Genomic DNA, 26,583 nt, shown 5'->3' with positions numbered 1-26,583 from the left:
TGAAATCATTGTTCCATATACAGCTTTTGCAGATTATATTATTTTCTATTATTCAAAGTGTGGCATCTTGCATATTTCATCCCATAGACCTCATCAAACATTTTCAAACTACAGTTAACATTTGCAAAAAAAAAAAGTTCACACACAACCACGCACACAGTGGATCTAAAATGATAGAAAACTGGGAAAACTAAAAACTAATTTTTTTTGCAAGGGGACAAGCCCTTCTACACTCCCAACACCATATGCCAATTATATATATATATATACAAACTCGGAGATCCAACAACAGTGTGGTAAGGGTAAATCCCCTTACAATGATGCAATGCAATCTCATACAAAAACCTGCCAGCAAAAAAAAAAAAAAAAAACCATTAAAAAGAACATTTGGTCATATAAGCATTCTCTCTTTTTTTTTTTTTTACATCACTAAAAAGCATTCACTCACATGAATGTTCCTGTACACACACACGTGTATGTATGTATATATATATATATATATATATATATATATATATATATATATATATATATAGAGAGAGAGAGAGAGACCGATATGAACACAGTGATTATACACACATACATGTATTGAACTTCACAATATATAAATCAACTAATACTAAAGTAACCCTAATTAACACCTGCCATCACTTATATAAGGTACGCATCCTTATGCCTCTCTAAAAACTAAACTTGAGCAATGTTATAACAATATTGTGCTCTTGGCTGCAAACAAATCTAATTAAAGCCACTGCTGTAGCACACTAAAATTGTTTAGAACTACCTCAACAACTTACATACACCCAATTAATCACAGCACAAACAATAATAAACAATCCTTCAGCCTGCCCAGCTCTTAGCAAAATACTCCAAAAATTACAATAAACAACCTCTTATCATACAAACCAAACAATTCTGCAAGATATTCCTCATACTCAAATATGTTAGCAAAGACTTAGAACTCACTCCCAATAACAAACGGGCCATGACCCAACATTCACATGTTCAAAACTTATTTAAAAAGATTCCTAATTCCTGGCTCTGCTCATGTTCCACACCAGGCTAGTCCCACCAATAATTCATTTCTGCTCTTTCACTCCCCCCCTCTCCATCTTATAACCACAGTTTTATCTCTCGCACCACTTTTTTGCAGCCATCTTTTCCCCTCACTTTTCCCAGCTAGTATTTTTCATTTTATGACCTACTTTCCCCTCACCCCTGCCTTACTATCATCTCCTTTTCCACTACTGAAAATCTTACTCACTTGCTAATGCCAAAGTATATATCATTAAAATACTACTATCTGTAACTTGCAAATATTTCTATCAACTTTATACACAACTTTCTCTTCTCATATATATATATATATATATATATATATATATATATATACATATTCCTTTCTTTACTAACCAATATTCACTCCCTCATCAATGTAACTCTCTCAACTTATTTTCTCAACTTACCACTGTCTTTTCTGAATTCATGTATTTCTCCTAATTGTCTCACATTTGCTTCAGTTTCTCTCTATCTTCACTTCTTTTAATTTAAACAATTTAAACTTAGTTGTCTAATAAGACAATCTATTTCTTTGATTACTCATGTAGTATGTTGGAGCTTTTCTCCCTTTGCCTCCACTGAAAATGGGTTATTACTCAATTGGTCTTTCTCAGTAAACAAATGTTAATAAATACCTAAAATAAACAATGATCAATTTTAAATACTAATGGTAATAATAATGCTGTTTTTATACTGCAGCAGGATCTGATTAGACAGAAGATTTGATTTTTCTTTTCAAAAACTGCAACAGTTAAAATGAACATCTTTTCTAGATTCTTTTTTTTATAAATTATTCCTGCTAATCCATTTCACAATAAGCTTTTTTTTTTAAATTTATACAATTTCCTTATGCAATGAGCGTATCCTATCACAAACTATCATATTCTAAAAATCAGGACGATGTTAAACTTGAAAACCTTTGCAAGTATTTCTTTTTTATTTGTAGATTTCCTAAGCATTTAAACATCTCTATTTACCAAATGATATTTGGCTATATAAATGGCACCATGTAATCCTTATGGCCCTTTTGTTCCATTTAACCAGCTTTCCAAGCTTAAGCTCAGTACATTAGTATTAGATCTAATCAAACATTTACAGAATTTACTGAAGCTAATTTATTCGTTAAGTTTGGAAATGTTTGATTAGTTGTTTGAAACTGGGCAGTTTAGTGAACCTAGCAGTCTCAATCCAAATGTTTTAAAGGGCAGAATGGTTGATTGTCATGTTTTCCATATCTTAGTAGCTGACTTTTTTCTTCAAAATTTTCAATCTGCCTCCAAAATTTGTTACTATCACAAGATACCATTAACAAATGGAGCTAATTTAAATATCATATGGACCTCACTTCACATGATCTTTGATAACATTAATTTCAATAAAGAAAAATATTTAAAATTTATAAAACTTCAACAAGTACCATTGCCTGCTAAAATAGTCACTATGTCTTTCCATTCAACTCTGATTAGAAAGATAGTGTTCTTATTTCTTTAAGTGATAATTTTTTGGATCTAACTTTGGAACTCAGATTTTCAGGATATTCCTTTTAAAAAGGAGGCAATATACTTAGCTGAGCATATGTTATAATACATGTTTAACTCCTACACAAAATGATGCTTATTTTCCAGGGCTTCTTCCAAACTGTTCAGCTTGTAAAAATCTCAATGCTAATATTATACATGTCTTTGACACTGTGTATTCAAGATGTATGGTCTCAAATTAGTAGTACACCGTGCAATGCTCATGTCATACAATTTAAAGTGACTTGGCAACAAACTACAATAAATATTAACTTAAATAAACCAAACAAGAGTCCCCTTTTCCTCATTACAACTATTACCACTGATTTTTTTTTAACTCTTAATCAATGGAGCTCCCTTCAAGAAGCATCTTTTAAGAAAAGGTATTCTTCTAAACAAAAATACTTAAATGCATACAATTTCCAATAAATGTAAGAACAATTTTGATGACTGAAAAGGTAATGGAAAATGTTATATCAAATTCTCTATACTCCTTTACTTCTACCCAAATTGTTTTTTTAGAAATGTTAATTATAAATTTAGGTTTAGCCCTTTACTTAGGATCATACAAGTTAACATGTACAACTAGAGTCTATTAAATTACAGTCTTGGATCTCAGTATCATTTTAGCTAGCCATGAACATATTTGTGTGTTCCCAAACACAATTTTGCTCTATTCATTTGTTAATCTGGATTTGAAGTATTAGTGTTTTGTTTTCCACTATGTATTATGTTGAATGTGTGTTAATGTATATATTCAATAAAAATATTTTTGACAAAAATATGAGCATGACAACATGACCATAAGATAGAAAACTGAAAAAAAAACAGAGAACTAAAAGGTAAAAAAACAGTCTTTTTCAGTGTTCTATCTCATACTTGCTTTAAGCAGTCTATAGCTGTTAAAATGCCATAGCCTATCCCAACATGCAAAGGTAAACATCAGAAAACCAATCTTAAATGAAAAGCCAGTTCACTGCAGGATGTAAAACGTACTCATATACCACACATATACCTACAGGCACTTTAGAAGTTTGCCAGTTTTCCTAAATGCATGTCTTTGAGATGGAACCTTGTCTATAAAAATGAAAAACAAACACTGCTTGGATGTGAAACATGTCTGTTTATGTCAATTTTGATCTATATGCCACGCCAGATATGATTAGCACTGAGATAAATCAAAATGGCTGACAACATACTACATTTTTCCTTATGGTACTTAAGTCCTTTGGATGAGACATTAAAACCAAGGTATCATCTGCCTGAACTGGTGGTAGTTCAGGTGGACGTAAAAAATCCCATACTTATTGAAAAAAGAATAGAAGCAATTGTCAATAGATATCTACATCAACCAATTGCTTATTCCACATTATTTATCATGAAGGCAAACATATTTCCTTTAAAGAGCAGGTTCAGAGAAAGACAAAAAATATGTGACATATTAGTATTTTTTTTTTTCTACAGTTAGGGCTATCATTTTAAAACTGTAGCAGGCAGAGACTGCATATGAATAAGAATGGAAATATACTCTAATTTCCTTAACTCTTTCAGTAAATAACGTATTAGACAGTACAGCCTCCACCAAAGAAGAATGCATTGTGCTTTTCATTTTAGGGCAGTGTCAAGTACAGTAGGGGTTATGGAACCCAAGTATGAACCACTGTTACCCAAATATGTACACAAGAAGGTGAAAGGTCTCAAGACATTACACATCAATCGTACACCACTGCCTTGAGTTATGATCAACACCTGTCAAACCCAAAATAAGTTGTAAACTGTTAGCTCCAGATCAGGGTCGTAATCACTGACTCTCCATGCATTTCTCCACCTCAGTTTGAGCTCAGTGCTTTCTAGTGCCAACTTAGCAACATTAACCAACACTTAGCCAAACTGTCTTTCATACACTTACACATACATATATTTATTAAGATACCTACTAATACTTCTACAGTGACAGAACCATTTACTTTCATTTATGGTATAAATCACCAACCAGATCAATAATCTGATATCAAGAACTCAGTTAATAATTACTCTTTTAATGACTCAACCAATATTACTTTATTTTACGACAGCTGATGGCCAGTCTCTCTTCAAAACAGCAAACAGCAACAGTCACACCAAGGCTACAAAGACAGCCTCCAAAGATAAGACATCAGCAGCAGTCTTTGTCAAATGAGCACAAGAAAACATTTTTTTTTACTTTTAAAAGATGTGATTTCACATACAAAACAGTAATGCCGTTACACAATGGAAAAAAAAAATGTTCCACCACATGGACAGACTATTGACAGAAAAACTCTAACATCATCTGTAGATGCTAGTTTCAATTACTCATGGCTGTTTGGCAAATCCTCAGGAAGTAGACAAAATCCAGTAAATCTATAATCCAAGCATCCTGATGTAAGCATTACCACCCATTTAGAACTACCAACATCCAAATAATAGACACAGAAAAACAAATAGTAAAAGGAAAGCAGTGACTCTGATGCAACACAGTCTTCAAACTTTACAGGTATTTCCAACACTAAAACAGTCCTAGACAAAAATAAGAAAAAAGAACAGTAGTGGTTCTGATGCAGTATACTCTACAAGGGTAAGAAATATTTTAACAAGTTACTTTTTAAACAAGTTGCAGAAGGCTCACATAGTTCTGTTCCATTATGATGAAATGCAGTTTCTGAAAGAAGCTGTAAGTAAAACAGCCATAAGCCATGTTACATTAATAAAATAAAACAAGTTCTACATTCTACCTATCTAATGAAAATACATTATTTACATGTTTAAGTTGAAAACAACCTCTGTCATCTGACACTCATAAAAAAGATCCATGCCTCCAACCATGTCCCAAGCCATTTTCCTGGAGAAGTTCACAGCAGCAGCCCATTGAGCAGGGAATATCAGGCTTCCCTCTCCCCATCAACTTATCCTACAGCATCCTCAGGCATTACTAGGAAAGATGACAAACACAATCTCCCTATCATGTCATGGGTTTGCACTGGGATTGTGCTCAGTGAGCCATGTCTGCTGTACTTCTTGTACAAAAGCATCCATATTAGATACCCAAAAATGCACAAATGACTCTTCTCAACCCAAAGGAGCATTAGCTCTACTTAAAGATCCTTCCAGATTGCCAAGCTCCCCAAAGTGGGTCCAACAATCCTGTGAGGGAACCTCATCTCCACTACTTTTATGCTCGAGTACATTTTTTCAGTCAGTACCTAAAGCTTGTTATTACAGATGAATATGGGGTACAGACGAATTGGTAAATTGAAATAGTCTCCTGTAACTCGGCCATTCTTTAACCACCACATTTTAGTACCATGCCTGCAGTTCTGCTACCACTGCAGCTATCGGCTGGTCATGCTCAATCTCATATGTGGTATTCAGTACAATACACAACTTGAAAGAAACAAAAGGATAATGTCACGAAAACCACTCGAATAAAAAATAAAAACCAGTCCAGGCCACCAGTAAAAAACGTAGAAGCTTTAATCCACAGTAAAATCCACAAAGATGAGCGCTTTCGTCTCCTTACAAGACTTATTCAGATAAAATACACTTGTGCCGCCCTTGTTATTTATAACAATCATATTAATGACCAATAAAGTCTAAATGAAGTCTAAATGAAATCTTTAAAGACCCAGGGTACATTTTCTTCCTATATAGTTGTTACAATACAGTTTTTTTATGTAAATCTATGTGACCAAAATGTAGAAAACTGTAAAAAAATATACTTGTACTAACAACTGATAATGTTATTTACTCTTACAATTTCTAAAAAGTATACGCTGATATAACAAATAAATTCATACCTTCATAAATTTAGCTGCTAATACAGGCTTTATGCTCACATATTCATTTAAACCGGGAAAAATAGTAGCCCTTAATCTCAGTTGCCATTTTAGTTCCATGTTTAATAATACGTTTTTCAAGTCTCCACCTCTGTTGTTACATTTAACCATATCTAAAATGGCAAACTTATAACCTTTGAAGGACTGACATGAAACTGAGTGTTTAAATAATGCATTAGTATCTTTGCCTTTTTTGATGTCATATAAATGTTCCCGTATTCTTTCTTTAAATAATACACAACTTACTGAACTGTGCTTGGTAGCTTCTGGCACCACATAGTGTCATGAGACTCTGGCTGTAAGAACTTTAAGCCAGCTGGTGTGTCTCAGCAGAGTGAATATAGGATCCATGTACAAGAATGTAGAAACTGTTAAAGAACAAGGTATAAAGAAGGCAGAATTTGAATGAGCTATGTAATGGTTGACTAACAATGACAGGATATGTTAAACGTGAAGTATAATGTTTGCAGCTACAGTTGTGTCACACAGTTTGGAATGTATAATGTTTGTAACTGAGATTATGTCCCTATGGTTTATTGTCATTTATATAAATGTAACATGGCCCATGTCATACATGATAATTTAATAAAGAGATTTCTTGTTAAAAAGGAATGCAGAAACTGTTTTTACTGCACTAACTGTTGTTCTTGTTAAGAGACAATCTATCCTGGCATAAAAGGCATCCTTGGACCACACTCTGATGGACTTTTTGCATGTCCGCAAAATAAATAGCATCAAAATTAGTCAAGCTAGTGAGTTAAACTTTGCTTGTGACATAAACAGGACACATTGGAGAGACAGGTATGTATCTCAGGGAATTCCCATTCCCTGGAACAGGCTTCCCATCCATATGAAACAGTGTTCTTCCCTAACCCTATTAAAGAGAAACCAGGACCAGTGGATAAGAAATCAGAAATACACCCGGAGTCTAGTACCTACATCTCTATTGGACAGAGGCAGCCTATGAACCCTGCCCTATTTTACATACACCCCTTAGAATAACCTCTAAGGCACATAAACCTGGGGGGGGGGGGTACAACTGAGATGCTTGGCTGGCTTACAAAGGCCCCTTGGAAATTAGGCTAGTACACACTAATGAAACTATGAAATGTTTTAAGTAAGCAATAATGCCTGATAGTTAGAGCTTTATATGGAATCATATTAACCTGTGGTGTTAGCAGGCCTGGTATAATAGGTATTGGATCTCTCCATCTCTGGGAGGTCATTTGTTTTCCTAGAACACCAAGTCTGAAAGACATTACTGTGTTTATCAAATAGCTTCTGTGTTTGCATTTTTATTGAATATTGTATGGTTTTGTAACTTTAAAGAATGTTTTTCTTTGTTTCTTGTAGGTACATAGGTGTTTACTAGACTAATGACCACTGGGGCCTTTTTAAGTCTAGCCATGCATTCCAAAGTTCTGATAAATTCTGGTATCCTTGGTAGTAACCAGGGGCTCAGTGGATGAAACATTTACAGACCGTCTGTGTCCAGCAGAGATATAGGCCCCAAATTACGGATGAATTTCTGGTTCCCCGGTGAGCTGTCCAAGTTACACTTGAATTAGGTTAGGGATGAACTCTCCTTCACACTGACTGGGAACCTGTTCCAGAGAAGGGGTAATCTATGGGATACATACTTGTTTTCCCAGCAGGTCCTATTTATATCACAGACAATGTTTAAGTCTTTAGAATGGGTAATTCTGGTGCTGTTTGTTTTGTGGATATACAGAACGTCAATTAGAGTGGGGTCTGTAGAAGCCTTGTGTGGCAGCTATAGATCTTATCACAACAGCCAGTAGGAGACACACTAAAGGGATACGGCTTTGAGGTGATCTGCATAGGACATATTATTTATGTCTTGTATTCTTTTACTGAGGAACATCTGTGGATGTTGCAACTGTTGCATGTGCCTCATTAAGTACATACCAAAGGGGGCACTGTATTCAATGACAGTCTGATGAGTGCTGAATACAGTGTACCAATGACCTCCATGGACCTACATGCCACACTTTTGTTTATAAGTTGCACAACATAAAATGACTTCCTCACTACCACAGACATGTGATGGCCAAGGGCTAGATTACTGCCTATATGTGCCCCAAGTCCTTAACTACTGAGTCAACGCTTACGGATGTTTTATCAATATGGTATCTACTGGGGGTGGAGGAGTGGCTGACTTCCTGATGGATACTATTATGCATTTCTTGGTATTTAGTTTTAGTCCACTACTATGACACCAGTTATTTGTCTGTGTCAGCCCTTCTCAGAGAATGTTAGTGTCAGTGGGGGATTCTATGACTGCTTCTAATTTGCAAACTGGTCAGCCAGAGGCCCTTGACATTGACCTAGACTTCAGGGAAATAGATACCAAAAAGGAGTGGTCACAGGACAGGTCCCTGAGATTCTCCACTGGTGACTGGCCTTTTTGTAGAGGTGGACTCCCCAACTCTAACTTCCTGGGTTCTGTCTGTGAGCCAGATGCTAACCACCAGGTGACATAAGGGTTTATACCTCTCCTCTTGAGTTTGTCAACAATTCCTGGGTGGGGTATGTTATCAAATGCCTTGGCCAGGTCAAGGTAAGCAGTGTGAATCATTCTGCCCTTGTCTGTTGCTTTGATGACCTTCTCAAAGAAGTCCACCAAATGTATTAGACATGACTTGTGCTTGATGAAATGAAACTAGGTTGGGCCCAATGTCTGGAAGTTTCCTATGTGATTATTGATCATTTCCATGATTATTCTTTACATGGTTTTGCATATTCGACTGACGAGACTTATGGTTCTGTAGTTTCCATAGATGGCTCACCATTGTGCAGAGGGATGACAGTTGCTATTCTCCATTCATGAGGAATAAAGTCTGTTTGGAGACTACAGTTAAACAGTAATTCCTGAGCCTCTGACAGATCATATTTCATGCAATTTAGAAGGCGGCATGGGACACTGTCTGGACCAATTGATGCAATGTGCTTGGCCTCTGACAGAGCACTGAAGACCTATTCTGTATTGATAGTTGGGGAGATATATTATATGGTATTTCCTGAGGTGGGGCTGGGGGGTAATAAGGATAAAGTTAGAGCTGAATTTGCTTGACATTATGTTTGCTATATCTTCTGGCTCAGTGTAGGTGGCTCCATTAACAGTGAGCTCTGCACACAATTGTGTATTGCCTTACAAGCTGCAGACATACTGTATCTAAAGAATACCTTCTGATGGTCCTTTGGCCTGGGAGGTCAGATTTACCTCAAACTTGGCTTTAGTATACTTTATTTGTCCTCTGAGTTGTTTGTTTAGGTGAATGAGAGCATTTTTATCCCACTGGATGCTATGTTTCCTAATTTTTGCCACAGTTTTCTTCCTTCTGTTTTACAGCCTACTGATGTTGTGATTCCACCAGGGCTTGTTTTTTTTTAGTTAGCTTTGTACTTATTCCTGCTGGGTCTGGCTGCCTCTACATGCTTATATATGACTTCGCTAAACAGTTCCATGCAGGCAGCAATGTTTTCAGGGTTTAGAGAGGCTTGAAATGTTGCCAGATTATCACTTAATAGCAGAAAGAGCCTTAGAATAGTTCTTGACCATTTCAGGGTTAGCTGGTGTTCAAGGTTTATTTTTTCTTCAAATGGGGCAGTTTTTGTGTTTTTACCTTAACAGACAGCACATTAAACTAGGTGGTGTGCAGCAGTCTACAATATTAATGAGGATCAGATCCATTATGTTTGTGCCCATGGTTAGTGTACTGTCACTCTGGTCCAGAGAGTTTGTGTTGCAAAATCCATGAATTTCTGTGTCTGCATGTTTGGCATTATATAGGACTCCTAATTAATACTGGGGTAATTAAAGTCACCCATGAATATGAAATTAGGTTGGATGGTGACTGTAAGTAAGCTTAAATATGTGTTATGAGTTTCCAAGGTCATAAATACCTTACAAAAAAGTGGTATGGGATTTTGCCTGTTGTGATTTGAACATGGAGAAGCTCAAGTACATTGCCTTGTTTGACCAGCATTGAGTTATATTTATTTTTCATGTAAATCAAGAAACCTTGACCTTTTCTCCCTTCTTGTGCAGTAGATGGTCTAAACATGTGAATGGCATTATAGCCCTACAATGAAGGGGGTTCTCTCCTGGTTTTAAACCATGTCTCAGTAACTGAACAGACATCTGCATTCTCCAGGGTTAGTACTGCTTTTAGAGAGTGGAGTTTATTGTTTGGACTCCTGCCATTGAACAGGAACACCTTTAGATTTTCTTGGGTTAGTTTTACTATGTTAGAAGGTTTATCTGTTTGGCAATGCCTAAAAAGGCATTATGAGGGTGGTCAAAGTTTTAGCCAATATTAGAAAGACTAGAGGGGAAAGTGCAGTGCAAAGCAGTGTGGTCTGTTAAGCATCTACTTCCATGCTAACAAATACTGTACTCCCCTTTGAATGACACAAAAACCTAAATTAATTATTGGTCAGTTATCTTCTGTTTATATTGTGGCATCATTCTTGGAGAAGGTAGACTGCTGCTCAACACTAGGCGCATACCAGCCTGGGAGGCACAGTCCAAGAGTTCCAGCATATCTCTCTCTTCACATAGTCTAGGGAGATACGTCTCAGGACATTTATACTCACATGGACTATGATAATCCAATGGTTACCAGTGAAAATGAAATGTTTTCTACACTGCCACAGGATGCTCATAGCTACCAAGTTGTCAGAGAAGATGGGGAGCAGTTCATATCCATGGCAACCGGCCCTTTCTATTATTTAGACTGTTGCTGTGACAATATAGATTAATGTCAGGAGTAACTGGTTCACAACTCTGGGGGCAGTGCTCGTCACTGCACAAACTAGCTGCCCTGTGTGCAACCAGGTACTGGTGAAATTTCAAGGGTACTTTTACACGGAAAATGTCAACTCAAGGTGCCTGTGTCTAACAGGGTACTGACAAACACTCAAGGGAAACAGCCACTGTAGACCCTGAAGATTTATGGATGAATTATTTACAGATATAGTCTAAAGTTAGGTTAGGCAGTAGCTAATCGAGAAGTACTTGTTGAAAAGAATGAATTAATTTGGTCAAGAATGATGAGTAGAAGGGATCCACCTAATTGGCTACTACAAATGCTGGCCTCACCACAGCTTGACACTGCTGGGATTAAATGCTCCTTTTTTGTTCTCTCACCAGACGCAAAAAAGTAGCATTAATCTCAAGATAAGAAGTAGGCCACAGGCTCTTTGCTAATCAACACACTCATCACAGATGATGCAGGGGTCCATAGATATGCTGTAGTGTTTTCCTGGAAGATGCCGCTAACAGCAACCAGACCAATGAGGAAGGTCCCACACAGACACTTATTGCCCAATCAGAGAAAGATGGGAATAAATGACTCTCTTCTTTTTTCTCTCATCAGGAGCATATCAGTAACACAAACTCCAAGATGGGTTCTATGAAGCAGTTATCAAGCTTTCTGGTGATCAGCAGTCTCCAAAAAATAATGCCCCTATGCTCCTTCTCTCACCAGTAGTAAAACAAAAGCACTAATCCCAAGATGACTGAGAAGTGGAATGTGGAACCTCCAATGACTGGTGGTTTTGGACCAAATATTATAGATTTTAAAAGGTAATACAGATACAATGGGTTGATATCCTAAGAGCTGCAGTCTGCCCCAAGTAGTTAGCAAGATATGAAAGAGGGAATAACTCAAGCTTTAGCAGTCTAAGGGGAGTTAAAAGAGAAAGCTGGATTGGATGGAGGTGGGCACTCAGTATTCTGACTCTATGGAATACTGTGGGAGGGCAAATACATTGAAACAGCTTAAGTTAAGAGGGAGGGAGTGACTTCACAAAATGATAATTTTGTACCTACTGACAGTAGCCACTGAAAGAGGAAAGGGAAAGACTTATTTAGTCAAACTAACATAAGGGTCCGACAACTGAGAGACAGTGAGTTTAAGAACACAACACCACCAAGATGGGAGGATGCAGAAAATCTAATTTTTGCGCAACTCACAAAAGACACAGCTTTGGTTTCTTTCCTAGTTTAAATATGCAGTAGAAAAATGAACAACACCCAAAGCATGCTCACGTTTCATCTAGATAAAAAGTACGAGTACACAGGAAGAGACTTTGGCAGGCAATCACCAGTATGTCTTGCCTTTATTATACAGTTACTTGAACATATTAGTAGGATAAACATCAAATCTTTGTTGAACACGTCTGGTAGTCTATTCAGAGGATTATGAATAAGAACTAGTAAGAAGATTTCCAGCAGCATGATTTTTCTTTGCAAAATGTCTCTGTTGCCCTTTTTTATCATACTTCCAAGTACTATTCTCAGCCCAATGCTTCTCTGATTTGACCAATAAGATTCTACTGTTAAAAGTAATTTACTAAATGTGATTCACCTTTCAACCTTCAAGAGTCCTCTTTCAAACATTTCTCAAACAATAACACAGTAGTTCTTACTGGACGCTCAGTCGTAACACCTTAATGAAAATGCAAAATTGTATATTATATGGTAGTATGAGTTATGAAGTTGAAAGACAGCTAGTCACAGCCTATAAAAAAATGTATCTGTTGTGAAATTAAATTTGCATGATACATGGTCAACTCTAGACGCAATCTTAGAGTGAGACCACATAATGACTGCTGCAGAGTGACAAACCCAAATATCCACCATATTCAACCAGCACTAATTTAATAACATAAATAAAATGTAAACGTTACTGCTAAAAATGCATTTTTTGCTAAAATACTGACTAGGCAAATGTAAACATAATCATACCTATTGAATTCTTTCTTTGTAGCTAGGCTTGCTTTAAATCTAGTATATTGACTTGTAAGTACAAGAATGTCAGCCATATGGTTATCACAGCATCCCCCCTTTGTGCAGCACTTTAGCTAAATTAAATAAGAACTGATTACCCCACTACATTTACTAAAATGCCATACAAACATGCAGCACTAAAAAACACATTTCCTTTATCAACAAACCATTATGAGACATGAGTAAATACCAATATAACCTAGACTTAGCCCACGTATTGTTCATGTATTAGTGGTAATGAAGTCTGTGGCTGAAACCTAACATGTATTATAATTTGTGTGGAAAGTCAAAATACATGGCTTTCCTGCATGCTTTGTTTATTCAATGTTAATTACGTAATAAATAAACTTTTCTGCATTTTATGAGTTAAGAAACTCTTGTGAAAACAAAAGCATTGCTTTTACCATTTGCTGATTTAAGGAAGGGTACAGACTCCAAACTGCCCTCCTAACTGTCCAGAGTTTTACAGAATGTCCACATTTTTTGCTCATATTTTTGGTCCATTCCTCATAAAATTTGTGATTTTCTGCCAAATCCGTGAGAACCGAAGTCATTAAATAATGACAGACATTTGAGTTTCAGTATTCATATCCTTTAGAAAATGTATGTTAATGCAAAAGCTGCCTTCTCTTCTCCTTTTGGCTTTTCCCGGTTAGGGATCGGCACAGCGTAACAATGGTCCGTGGAACGATTGGCAATGGAGTTTTACGTTGTCGAGTTCCTAGGCCAGCATCCAACCTTCCACAGAAGGCAAACACATGCACACAGTCACAGCTAGGGCCAATTTAGAGTGCCCAATCCACCTAGAGCATGTCTTTGGAAGGAAACCGGAGCACCCGGAGAAAACTCACGCGACCACAGGGAAGACATGCAGACTCTGCATTGAAAGCACCCCAGCCAAGAATTGAACCAGAGAACCTCTTGCTGCAAGGTGGCAACAGAAACTGCTGCACTACCATGGCCACCCTTCAAAACCTGCTATTTTGGTAAATGTTTATGTTTATAATAGCAATATTTAAAATCTGTCACTATTTTTGGGTCTTTATCCCTCCATAATTTGTCTCTGTCCAGATTTCTTGGGCTAAGAGGTTGAGAGGCATGACTCCAAAAGATTTACACAGCTGTAATTTTATGGAGAAAAAAAATAGTTTAGTCACTTCTAAGCAAATTAACCATTTTGTGCTTTCCTTAGCATAGACTCCTTGGGTAACATTTCACACATACATGTTTCCATGCATTTCAGTCACTAATGCCCTATAAGTACAGCAGCTTTCACCACCATGCCAACTTAGATTATAGACTTAGCTGAGGAACCATACTGGTGTAACGTGTTTTGCACCCGAAAAGTATGTTTTTATTTTTATTATTATTATTGCACTTGCACAAGACTTTACAAATGCTGGCATACACTAGATTACCCATCCCAGAAGACTGTTTACAGAGTCAGTTTGTTCTATTGTTTAAGTGTCAGCAATTTACATTTCTGTTTAGAAGCAACAGAGGAGAATAACTTAAAAAACATATTACATGCGGTCATGCATGTGTATAGGGGAGGGAGAGAGAGAAGCGTGTGTGTGTGTGTGTGTGTGTGTAGATTCTTGCTTTGCTAGGTCTAATTTGTAGTTTTTACTAAACGATTTATCTATATGACCTTTTTATTATTTTGTTTCGATGTTATGTAGTTACCCTAGGGCTATGGACATCAGGCTTGTTCTATGCTTCTAAAATATGGCCAAATAATCCACTTAAGTTGTCTTTCTGAACATAGAAAGAAGGCAAAATGTGGGATTTATACAGCTAGTGAGGTTTGACTTTATTGGCCTGAATGCACTCCAAAGACTTAAAAAAAGTAAACCGTCGTGGGCATTCAGAAGCCATGTAGCTGAAACACTGGTATGTCCTTAAGGGGTCATTTGCATATATAACACGGGCCTTCACTACAGGAACACACAGTGAAAACTCTAGCTTTACTGGGGCTTTCTTGTAGTTTTTACTAAATGGTTTCTCTGTCAGATCACGTCTTTCATTGGTTAATATACATACACAAACACACAAATATATATATATATATATATATATATATATATATATATATATATATATATATATATATATATATATATATATATATATACACATACACATATACATACACACACACACACACACACATATATAAATATATATATATATATATATATATATATATATATATATATATATATATATATATATATATATATATATATATATGTCTACTTCATGTGGCTGAAAACATAGAATACTGAATTTCATTTGACTCAGAGCACAATACCTAATTTTCAAAATACTGAAAACACATTCACCTGTGACTTGCTTGTGATAAAAAAAAAAAAATATTACTGTAACTTAAAGTGCCAAATGTCAGAATATATATATAGTTGGGGGTACAGCCCCCCACATTGGAAGGCGTGGGTGGCAAAGCCCCTCACATTGTAAGGTGTGGGTGACATAGCCCCTCATCTAGTTTGGTTTTATACTGTCTGGTTTCTGTTAAGAGGGTAAGTATGCAGTTTTTAAGTTATGGAAAGAGTTAGTCGTTAGCGTTGAAAGTGTGCATATCTATGGCTTAAAATTCAGTATTTTGAAATTTAGCAATGTAATGAGAGTCAGTCAAATGAGTTTTCAGTATTTTCAAAATTAGGTATTGTGGTCTCAGTCAAATGAAATTCAGTACTTTGAGTTCAGTCATGTGAAGTAGACCTATATATATATATATATATATATATATATATATATATATATATATATATATATATATATATATATACACACACACACACACACACACACACACACACACACACACACACACACACACACACATACATATATACACAAACACAAACACACACACGAGTGGTGGTTGGTATAATGCCTACGTTATTTGCCTCACAGATATTACAGTACAGAGTTTGATTCTCATCTTTGAGAGGGAATTTGGCTAAACTTAAAATGGCCCACAACGACAGCTAATCTAGTACTTCACTTATCTATGATTAGAGAATGGGCAACCTGTGGAGTGCATGCTGATTGGAGAATGACCATTCTCCAGCAGGGTGTTAATCTACAGATAATGCCCACTTAAAAGTGAGTCTGCCACTTCACGGCAACATTAAAAGCTCCAGTGGAGCTCAGACTGAAACACCCTAACTGCCGCCATTATTTTACACTCGCTAAGCAACTTGCTGTTTAGCACATGTAAAATAAAAAAAGAAGAAAAATTAAAATAAAAAAGGTATGTTTATGTATGTATTTATGTCTGCATGTGAGTGTTTATGTGTGTATGAGAGTCACAGAGATCAATTGATCCATTATTTTACACCCGCTAAACAGCGTTTTTGCTGTTTAGCCAGTGTAAAAAAATAAAATGAAATAGAAAAAACGTGTGCGAGTTTAAGTTTTTGTCTGTGTGTGTGGATGACTGCATGCAAAAAAACAGAAGAGACTGTGTGTGTGTGTGTGTGTCTGTGTGTGTCTGGCATGAGAGAGACAGAGAGCCATCCAGCGATTCCTGTCAGCAGCAGCAGCAGTTAAGAGGTTTAAGAGGTTTGCATACCTCTAGACCTCTTAGCTCAAGATATCTGGATAAGCCTAAAATAAATGGGGGACAAAGGCTCAAAATGGGAACATATTTTAAAAGTTGCTGTTACAAAATCACAAATTTACTTCAATTAGGATTTGTGTTAGCATGCATTTACTGAAGCAGAGGTAGGTGGGTGCATGTGTGTGTGTGTGTGTGTGTGTGTGTGTGTGTGTGTGTGTGTGTGTGAGAGAGAGAGTGAATGATTGAGATTGACAACTGCCAGCAGCAACAGTAAAGAGGTTTGCATACCTCTGGACTTTTCAGCCGAAGAAATCTGGATAAACCCTAAAATAATGGGAGAACAAAGGCTCAAAAATAGGAACACATTTTAATTATTGCTGATATAAAAATATAAACTTGCTTAAATAAAGTATTTAAGTATTTGTGTAGCATGAATTTTCTGAAGGACATAAAAGTCTGAAACTCAAATGTATGTCATTTAGGGTACTTTTCAGTTATCAGGGCAACAGATGTAATGAGCTATTGGAAGGTTAGCATGCAGTCGCAATGATCCATAACATTACGTTTTCACTGTTATATAGAGGAAGATGATTTCCACACTTCATTTAGCAGGAAATGTTTTACAGCAACCTTACCTAATGTTGTTAATGCTCCCGTCCCCGGACTTTAGCAGGTACCATTATTTTAGCACTGCTGCCAGTAGCAGGAAATATGCCCAGTAACAAGATTTAGTAAATTAGTAATTGGAAAGTACTTCTGTGCATTATCAACGGCAGGATCATTACAAACAGCATTAGGATAACCACCCAGTGGCAAACCATGTTGTGCAAGTATACGGAGACAAACTTTGTCAGGCAACAGGGCGATTCGATATGACCTGACAACCTTCCACCTTTGTAACAGCAATTACCAAACACAAAATGGTACACATGTGTTTTGTGTTGGCTACTCTCTTCTGCATTTTACAACAAACAGAAAGTACGACGAATTTAGGTAGTTAGTTGGAACAAGGAGTCAAGGGTTGCAGACTTTTAGCAACGTTACATTGCCTGCTTTATGAGAAGCACGTCCCCTTCGCTGATGTCCCTCTTTGTGGTGCAAGAGTAAGGGACTTAGAATGCAAACGGGATACACTAGTTTGAAAATAGTCCTTACTCCTTTTTTTGGTCCACAAACTGAAGTGGAAATCTGTTGTCAGAAAAACTGAGGGCTGTTCCAACATTAGCGGCAGCAGAGCAATCTGTGCGACCGCGTGCTAATCTTCCAATAGCTCATTACAGCTGTTGCTCCGATAACGGAAAAGTACCTCATTTAGTAACTTCAGTCTCCAATGACTGCCAACAAACCAGACATTTTAGTAAGGGACCAAAAAATAAATACCTGGATATTTTTTGAAGTGCTAGATTTTGGATGTAAAATGCTTCCTCCAACACCACATATACTACAGCAAGTTTGAAACATTAGGTGGAGGAACAATTTTACATCAGAATATATAAAAAAATAATACGGTAATGGCTTGGCTTCTTTTGGCTTTTCCCTGTTAGGGGTCATCACAGCGGAACTCCTGTCTGCTAATGATTGGCAGTGGATTTTTTTTACGGTGCCGAGTTGCCAGCCCGATGCCCAACCTTCAAAGAAGGCACGCCCATTCATGCACACACCTAACTGCATGTCTTAACATCACTCGACCACGAGGAGGACATGTAGACTCCACACAGAAGGCGCTGTAGCCGAGAATCGAACGGGAGAACCTCTTGCTGTGAGGTGACAATGCTAACCGCTGCACCACAGCAGCCCATCAGGCAATAAACTTGGCTAATGTGTTTAAACTACTAAACTGCACTAAATAAAAAAAGGCTAAGAGGGATTTCAGTTCATGAACTAGTATCCTTCTTTATGCCTTCTTATTTTGTTTTCGGCATTCCACAGTAGTTGTTGTTTGCTATAAGCTACATTAAGCCTTCTGTTATTTGCTTGGCCCTTGTCACCTGCTGCACAGGTTTACATAATTTAGATAGCAGGCTACCAGTTAAACCACACTACCTGTAGCAACGAAGAAACACACCAGATTGCAAAATGTCAATACCTATTCAGAGAAAAAAAAACTTATCATGTCCTGCAAAAGTGAAGGGCTTAGTGCTGAGATCTAAAGTAAGCTGTCAGCTAGCCAGTAACTATTCTGAAGATAAGTGTCCCCTCCCCAGCAAGGATATCTCCTTTTAATGACTGCTGTACAGTTAACTTTCACCTTTATTTACTCCAAGTCTTTTAGGTTTCCAATACCACGACAGGAATGGACCCCACTCCCAAGTCAAAGCACGACCAAAGTCCATGAAATCAGCACCGCTTCAGTCCCCGATGCCAGACAGAAGGGTGCCCCCGCAGCACCCACAATGTGCCCAGCAATGACCCCCCCCCCAGCAATCCGTATGGAATAACATGTATCGGTAATATATTTAAGTACAAATTATTTTTTTATAACATCCGTCTCCTTTACTACTACTGGAACTGTCTGGGTGTCCCTCCTCCACACCGCCCCCGCCCACAACCCCGACATTCCATGAGTTTGCGTCTCTCTGATCAGAAGACACCACACTTACTGGATGCAGCAACTCCAGCGATCAACGCCACCCCCGTCCTCCCCCATGGACCGCTACACCTGCCTTTCCTGCATCCATCCTCAAACTGCTGGCAATGAGTGATCCCATATGACAGAAACCCCTACATCCTCTACAATGCCTTGTGGCCCATGCCTCCAGAGCCCCCCAGCCACTTCAACACTACAATGCTTGCACAATCCCCAGAGCAACAGTCCCGCCACACCACTATGCCCCCCAGCACACAGTCCCCCCCGCCACAAGTATATCACAACCAGCAACAAGATGCTCAACTGTCTCCAACTCTGTTCACAAAACCTACATCTGTCTGTCCCTCCCACAGACCAAATAGACCCTGCAAACCAACATGCACACAGTCCCCCATCCCGGGCCCCAACATCAACCTTTCATCTCTTGGTCCGAATCCGCCTCTCCCCAACCATTTCTGCTCTGCCCATTCTCTAAGCACAATAATGCCCTCCAGGGTGTGTGTTACTGTGGAAATAACGCCCTTCCAGGGATTTAGAGGCCATCCACCTGGGCGGGTGATATTTCCACAATAATACACACCCTCTTTGGCATTATTGCTTATCTTTCACCGCTTTATTTACTGAAGTCCTTTATTTTATACTGCTGCATTGTTGGTATTTTTACTAACTGTTCATGAGTGTAACACAATGATATATCATCTGATGTATCACACACATTACACCCACTAGATCGACATACACTACATCATCCACAAATGGTTAAAACTTATTAAATAAAAAAAAAAAAATTGGGATGGGGCAATCCCCTCGCATCCCCCATTAATTACATATACCAACGCTAACAACGCAAAATGGAAAGGAAGGAGCAGAATCCCATTCTCCAGTGTGCAGACACCCAGTAAAGCCAATACAGATATCCTGCGATGAACTGGCATTTCAATTAAAAAAAGCCTCTTTCCAGAACTTCAATGTAATTGTGTGTGATGCATCAGATGATAGATATATCATTGTGTTACATTCATGAACAGTTAGTAAAAATGCCAACAATACAGCAGTATAAAATAAAGGACTTCAGTAAATAAAACATTTATCCATTTATTTGACAGTAAAAAACATTTATCCATTTATTTGACAGTGCAGTATATGTAAAATAATGAATTGATACAGCCTGTCACTATGTTTTTTCTATGTGGAGCTGATATTACACAAACTCCTAAGCCACTACAATGATATAAAACCGCCCCCAAAGTGGCAGTACAATCGTGTATGTGTGTATATACATATATATATATATATATATATATATATATATATACACACACACGTACATAAACATACATGTATGTCTGTATGTGTGTGTGTACACACACACGTACACGTACAACGGAGTACAAACACACACACACTCGTAGAACGGAGTACTGATTTGGAGGGTGTGTCTGGTGAGACAGAGGGTTAATTTATTAGTTACCTCATACAGTTCTGGTGTTGCTGTGTCTGTTGCTTATTCATAGTAATTTCATTTACAGTTACCATAGTTATGTATGATTGCAGTGGTAATGTTAAAAAATAACAAACAACAGCAAACGTTGGTACTTACGTATCATCGTTATCGCAACCACGTTCGAAAGGTTAAAAAAAGAAATAAAGACGCATCCTTCAAGTGAGACTTTGCCGTATGCCATTCTCTTCCTTTTACTGAAAAAGCATACTCTTTTCACATCCAATCACGAAACTTAATTTCCTGTTAACTAAATAGTCTGAATAATTTGGATTTTGTTTACAATCGACAGAACATACTACAAGGATGCAGTGTGGGGATTACAAACCAAGGGTTAAGTTACACATGTACCAACATGCAAATCTGGTGGCTCACGTACAGAGGAGATGGTCACTGGAGGATAAAGGAGCTCTGTTTATATTTGTAAAAAACGGTGAAGTTATGCTAAATTATCCACCGCAACTAATGTGCAAAGCACAGATTGCCCATATTAACTGGTCTTCGTTTTAACAGTAATGTTAACTGTCAGAAATGGCTACGCTCAACGGTAAAGGGCTGTTAGTATACCGATTACTCTTAACAGTTTTTAAATGAAATAAGACATTTAAAATTGTGAAAGCATATGAAAAGTGCATGCTTTTTCACTGAAAGGAAGTGAATGAAAGTTAATTTGTACAGCAAAGTAGAAGTTGAAGGTTTCTATAATAGGTAAGTACCAAACCAAACGTTTCCACACTACAGGTGCCGTGACTGATCATTTAAGTCATGCTGACTTTTTATCTTTGTAAAAGCTCTACAAAATTTATAAAGCATTTGAAAATTTGAACCCAAAGCTGTCAATTGCCACCTTTAGAGCACAGGTGTGAGTTAGCGTATAGCATACAGTCCCCGCAGTGGGTTCACAGAAACGCTAAGAAAACAAAACTGACAAATCGGATCAACAAACTTCCGTACACCAGGCAATTTCAGAAAATTATTATTGCTATTTTTCTCTTTAGACAGATGGTCGCCCCCTCCATTAAAATACTAAGCTATTACCTGTAGCGCCCTGTCAGTTACTTTTGTGCGCCCTTTCAGTTTTTTTTTTTTGTGTTTTGACAACATTAACTCAGTTTCGATTCACTTAATGGAGTTCTGTGGAAGCTGAGCTTTCCTCTTTCTCGCTGATAATTCCACCAGTTCTCAAACACTTCCCGTAACAGACACTGGCGGAGTTATACTACAGTGCTTGACAGGGAAATGGGTGCATTCTCAACGCCTTCTGTCAACGTAGTGGTTATAAAAAGCCTGGCTTGATTATTGTCACAGTGACTGAGTCATCAATCTTGATCCTGCCTACAAGTGAAGAGCAGCCTCGTAGCCTTTGCATCTTCTGCTTTCTGTTCTAGGGTTAAGTTTCGCTTTCCATTCTCATACTTAAACCTGCTTATTTTGACTGTCGTGCTTTTGGCATGCTTACACAAAATCCTACTTCATACCGCTCAACCTCTTTAGTGCAAGAAATCTGGACAAAGTAAGGCAAAACACGGGCCAAATATCCAAAAATGGGGACATATTTAAATATTGCTCATATCAGTTTAGAAAGTTGCAAGAGTAACATGGTTTAACATATATTTTCTAAAGGATTTGAAGACCGAAACTCAAATGCATATCCTTATTTAGTGACTTTAGTCCTCTGATTAATCCAGTGGTTTGCCAGAAAACCAAACATTTTACGAAGAACAAACCAAAAATCTGAGCCAAAAATCTGCACAGTTGAGAGGGATATCCCACTGGTTGTTGATTGACACATATGGAAATAACCCTGTGCATATGATTTGTGAATGCTTCCGCCCTTTATGTGTTTGCTAGTATTTAAACGGGTTGTTTTATTAAAATCATTGCAAGTGGGGCCAGCCTTATCTGAAATGGCGCCCTAGGTGAAGTAGTTCTCTGGTGCCCCTTAAGCCCCACCCACACCATACTCACGACACACCCCTATTTGAGCCACACTCACAAATAGGTCACTTCCCATGAAAGCCACTCCAGTTATTTCCTGTAACAGGTTTTGCATTAACAAGTATTTTCCAAAAGTTAGGAAGTCCAAAATTAATACCAGATTTCATCTGACAAGTAATAAGACTCAAAAATCAGAGCCAGCTGAGCCAGACACACACACACTCCTCAACCTCTTAGTGCAAGAAATCCGGACAAAGGCTAAAACAAATAGGAACAGAATATAAATATTGCTCTCATGACCTTAAAAAATTGCTAGAACAGGATTTGTGCTAGTATGCATTTTTCTAAAGGATTTAAAGTCTAAAACTCAAATGTCTGTCATTATTTTGCAACTTCAATCCCTTTTATGAGGAACAGACAAATATTGGGGAAAAATCTGGATAGTCTACAAAAACCTGGTCAGTTGAGGGGCATGACTGTTTACAGTAAGAAGTAACCTCAGTCTTATTTCTGTCTCATTTTCACAGTTTTTCTTCTTAAAATGCTATAAGGCTAAAAATAATGTGTGGGTAGATGGGTGAGTCTCCTTGTGCATGTGTGTGATCAATAAAGGGACAGCTATACATTCCAAAAAGTCATGCAGGACATGTGTAAAACCAAAGATTTATTCAGTAATCTAAAAACCAAATTTCATTAAAAGTACCGAGAGTATCATTTACCTAACATGTAGGTTGCTTTAGAATCTACAAAACAGACAGAATTGTAAATAGTAAATGCTACTAAAATTAAACTAGGTGTGGTGGAATTAGTACTTTTACGGTACCTAATAGAAAGAGGGATAATAAGACCACAGCTAGAAAAGATAGAAGCCATAAATACTGGCCTGCCGATTTACAAAGAGAGAAAGGAGAAGGCATTTCTTAGACTAGAGTATTGCAGAACACTTGCATCTGCTTTTGCAAAATGCCCTTTGACAGATTTCACAAAGGGAAAAACTCCTGTCAGAGTGCAATGGTCTCTTGAGGCAGATACAGCATTTAATGAACTGAAAAGACTCCTTTGTGATAAGTAAGGTTGGCAGTTAGCTCAGATGAATAAAGCTCTGAGCTGTTAATAAGCTGCTTCCTACCCTCAGGGTGCAGGGTTCATTCCTTCCACCTTCATTTACCAAATGTGTTATGTTGAGCAAGCCACTGAACTAGACAGTGCTCCCCGGTCACCCTGAAATAAGGCAGGTGTGTCCAGTGGGGCTTACCTATGAACAAATACATAATAAGTAACATCTTTACTCACCAACCACATTATGTTAGCAAATCAATGAAGTTTTAAAGCAAAAATGGTCATAAGTAAACAAAATGCAGTAAATGGTGAAACTGTATATGAAAAATACCCTTAAAATAGATATTTTATCTAAAAATAACGATGGTAACCAGATAAATAATATATTCTATGTTCAAACCAAAACAGGAAAACTAGCTGTACAGGAACAATATTGGCATAAAATTTACTAAAGTAGACTGCTGTCATAAATTCTAATGTAAGATCTGTGTTAAAGATTACTTTGCAGGAGCTAATACAAAATTCCTAAAGAATATAAGTATTTCAGAGGCTTGTAAACAATACCACAGGACCATCTGGTGTGCAAAATGTATGCAGAACAAAAAGCAGCCATGCATTTCTGTCAAAAAAAGATGACTTTCGGATATTCACTGAAATATATCAGAAATAGAACCCCAATATTTGTTATACATATATCTTCTTTTCTTTTTTCAATTATCATGCTACCCAGCCTAGCCAAAATGGTTTAATTTGACTTTATCAGTCCAAATAAAAGTAAACTATGCTTTATGAACTATGCTAAGAAAATGATGCTACAGTTACTTTTGCATTGTATCATGTACAATGGTTATGGCTACAAGATTGCTGTCTCATTTCCCATATAGAATGTACTACAGATGCAAACTTCCTTGGTAACCACTCACTAGACTGTACAGTAAATGAGATGTCTAATCTGTTAAGTTTTACAAATATTAACCAATATGAACATTTTGGATTTAGACACTGACTTACATGAAGTTCAGAGACCTCAAGGGAAATAATTCCATGGTTTGGTGGTTGATGCTAACAATTTCTAACTACTTCTGTTTGGATCTTCAAATGTTAAGAAGCTGTTGACCAGCACTGATCTCATTATGAAAACTAAACCCACAAGAATTAAAGACTACATTACAAAAATACATTTAGTTCAGAAAGGGTGCCAGCATCATTTGATTGATTTTAAATTTATTGGCAACATAAGCAGTAACCAACCTAATCTGGTTTCTGTCAAATCTGTCAATAAAGTTATTAGAACCAGAAGTGATTTGTTGATTTATCAGTCAAGGCAGACTGTGCAGTCTTATCTTTATAGCCTCGATGCTTAAGTAGTACTTCAAGTTACTATCTCCTCTTGAAATCATTAGTGACTGAAAACCTTCTCTCACACACACACACACACACACACACACACACACACACACACACACACACACACACACACACACTAAGGTTGCATAGTTACCTGCCACAAAAGCCACTGTGACTGTTCCTGCTTCAAACTGCTACTTAAACCTTTAAGACCAGAAAGGTTTTCTGCAGCAGTGGGAAGAAAAAATTATTGCAAACACCTTAACAGGATATGAAAAGTACAATTTTGTACCTACCATAAATGTAGATGTTCGAGTGTACACCCTGCTGCAGTCATCACACTTGGGTTATCCTGTCGTCAGGCGGTCCCGCAGTCGGCCGGAATTCCAAAGTCTTGGTCCGGCGTTGGTTGCTGTCGCTTCTTCCCTGACGTCAGTGCGCCAGGGGTATATATAATGCATCCGATGCCATTTTCTTCAGTTTTTCTTGCCCCAGATGTCAGGTGCCCCCAAAAAGGTGGTCAGTAATTAGTACCAAATTAAGTAATTTTTGCACAAACACAAAATCCCTCCAGCTATAAGCAAATACATCAGGAAGGTATTGTAGAGATTTAGTCAGTTAGATCAGAGGGGATGGAGGGAGGGTAACCTGGACTGCAGCAGGGTGTACACTCGAACATCTACATTTATGGTAGGTACAAAACTATACTATGTTCATCGTGTTACCCTGCTGAAGTCGTCACACTTGGGTAGAATCCCAAAGCTAAGGATGGGTGGAGGAGTTATAGAGGGTTAGAGGAGGCTAGAAGGCCCTGCAGAACTGCAGTGGCGAAGCCAGCTCTAGTCTTAGAGTAAAGTGGTAAGTGATAGTGTTTGGTAAAGGTGTGTACTGAACTCCAAGTCGCAGCTTCCAAAATCTCCTTGGTTGGAACTCCCCTGAGGAAGGCTGTAGATGTAGCTGTTGCCCTGGTAGAGTGGGGCCTAATGGTAGCAGGAACTGGTTTTCCATGATGGGTATAGCAAAAACAAATGCAATGTCCTATCCATTTGGAAATGGTTTGTTTTGATATAGCCTTCCCTTGTGAAGCTGTAGCATAGGATACAAAAAGCTGGTCAGATTTTCTGAAAACCTTAGTTTTATCCAAGTAGTAATGAAGTTGCCTGTGAATGTCCAAGGAATGCAGGAGTCTTTCTCCTTTGTTCTGTGGATTTGGGAAGAAGGTGGGCAAGTGGATGGTTTGATTTAAAGCCACACTGGAAACCACCTTAGGCATGAAGGAAGGATTAGTTCGTAGAGAAACTCTGTCTTGATGGAAAAT

At 37.6% G+C, this 26,583-nt stretch overlaps 1 protein-coding gene across 2 annotated transcripts in view; it reads right to left on the bottom strand.

Moving 5' to 3' along the window:
- The window catches only part of LOC122809310 (guanylate-binding protein 1-like), a 668,410-nt gene extending 645,934 nt beyond the window's left edge, over positions 1-22,476 (bottom strand). Inside the window, exon 1 of one of the 2 annotated variants that reach the window (XM_044080706.1) lies at positions 21,960-22,476. The gene's annotated coding sequence lies outside the window, so the exon portion shown is untranslated. The remainder of the gene's footprint in view (positions 1-21,959) is intronic. The other variant, XM_044080705.1, reaches the window with a different exon arrangement.
- Between the last annotated feature and the right edge of the window lie 4,107 nt (positions 22,477-26,583).

This window comes from Protopterus annectens, chromosome 8.part0 (genome assembly GCF_019279795.1).
Source record: "Protopterus annectens isolate FY-2018-M chromosome 8.part0, PAN1.0, whole genome shotgun sequence".
Lineage (NCBI taxonomy): Eukaryota > Metazoa > Chordata > Ceratodontiformes > Protopteridae > Protopterus > Protopterus annectens.
The sequence above is the reverse complement of the archived record's forward strand: the minus strand, read 5'-3'. Positions and strand labels throughout refer to the sequence as shown.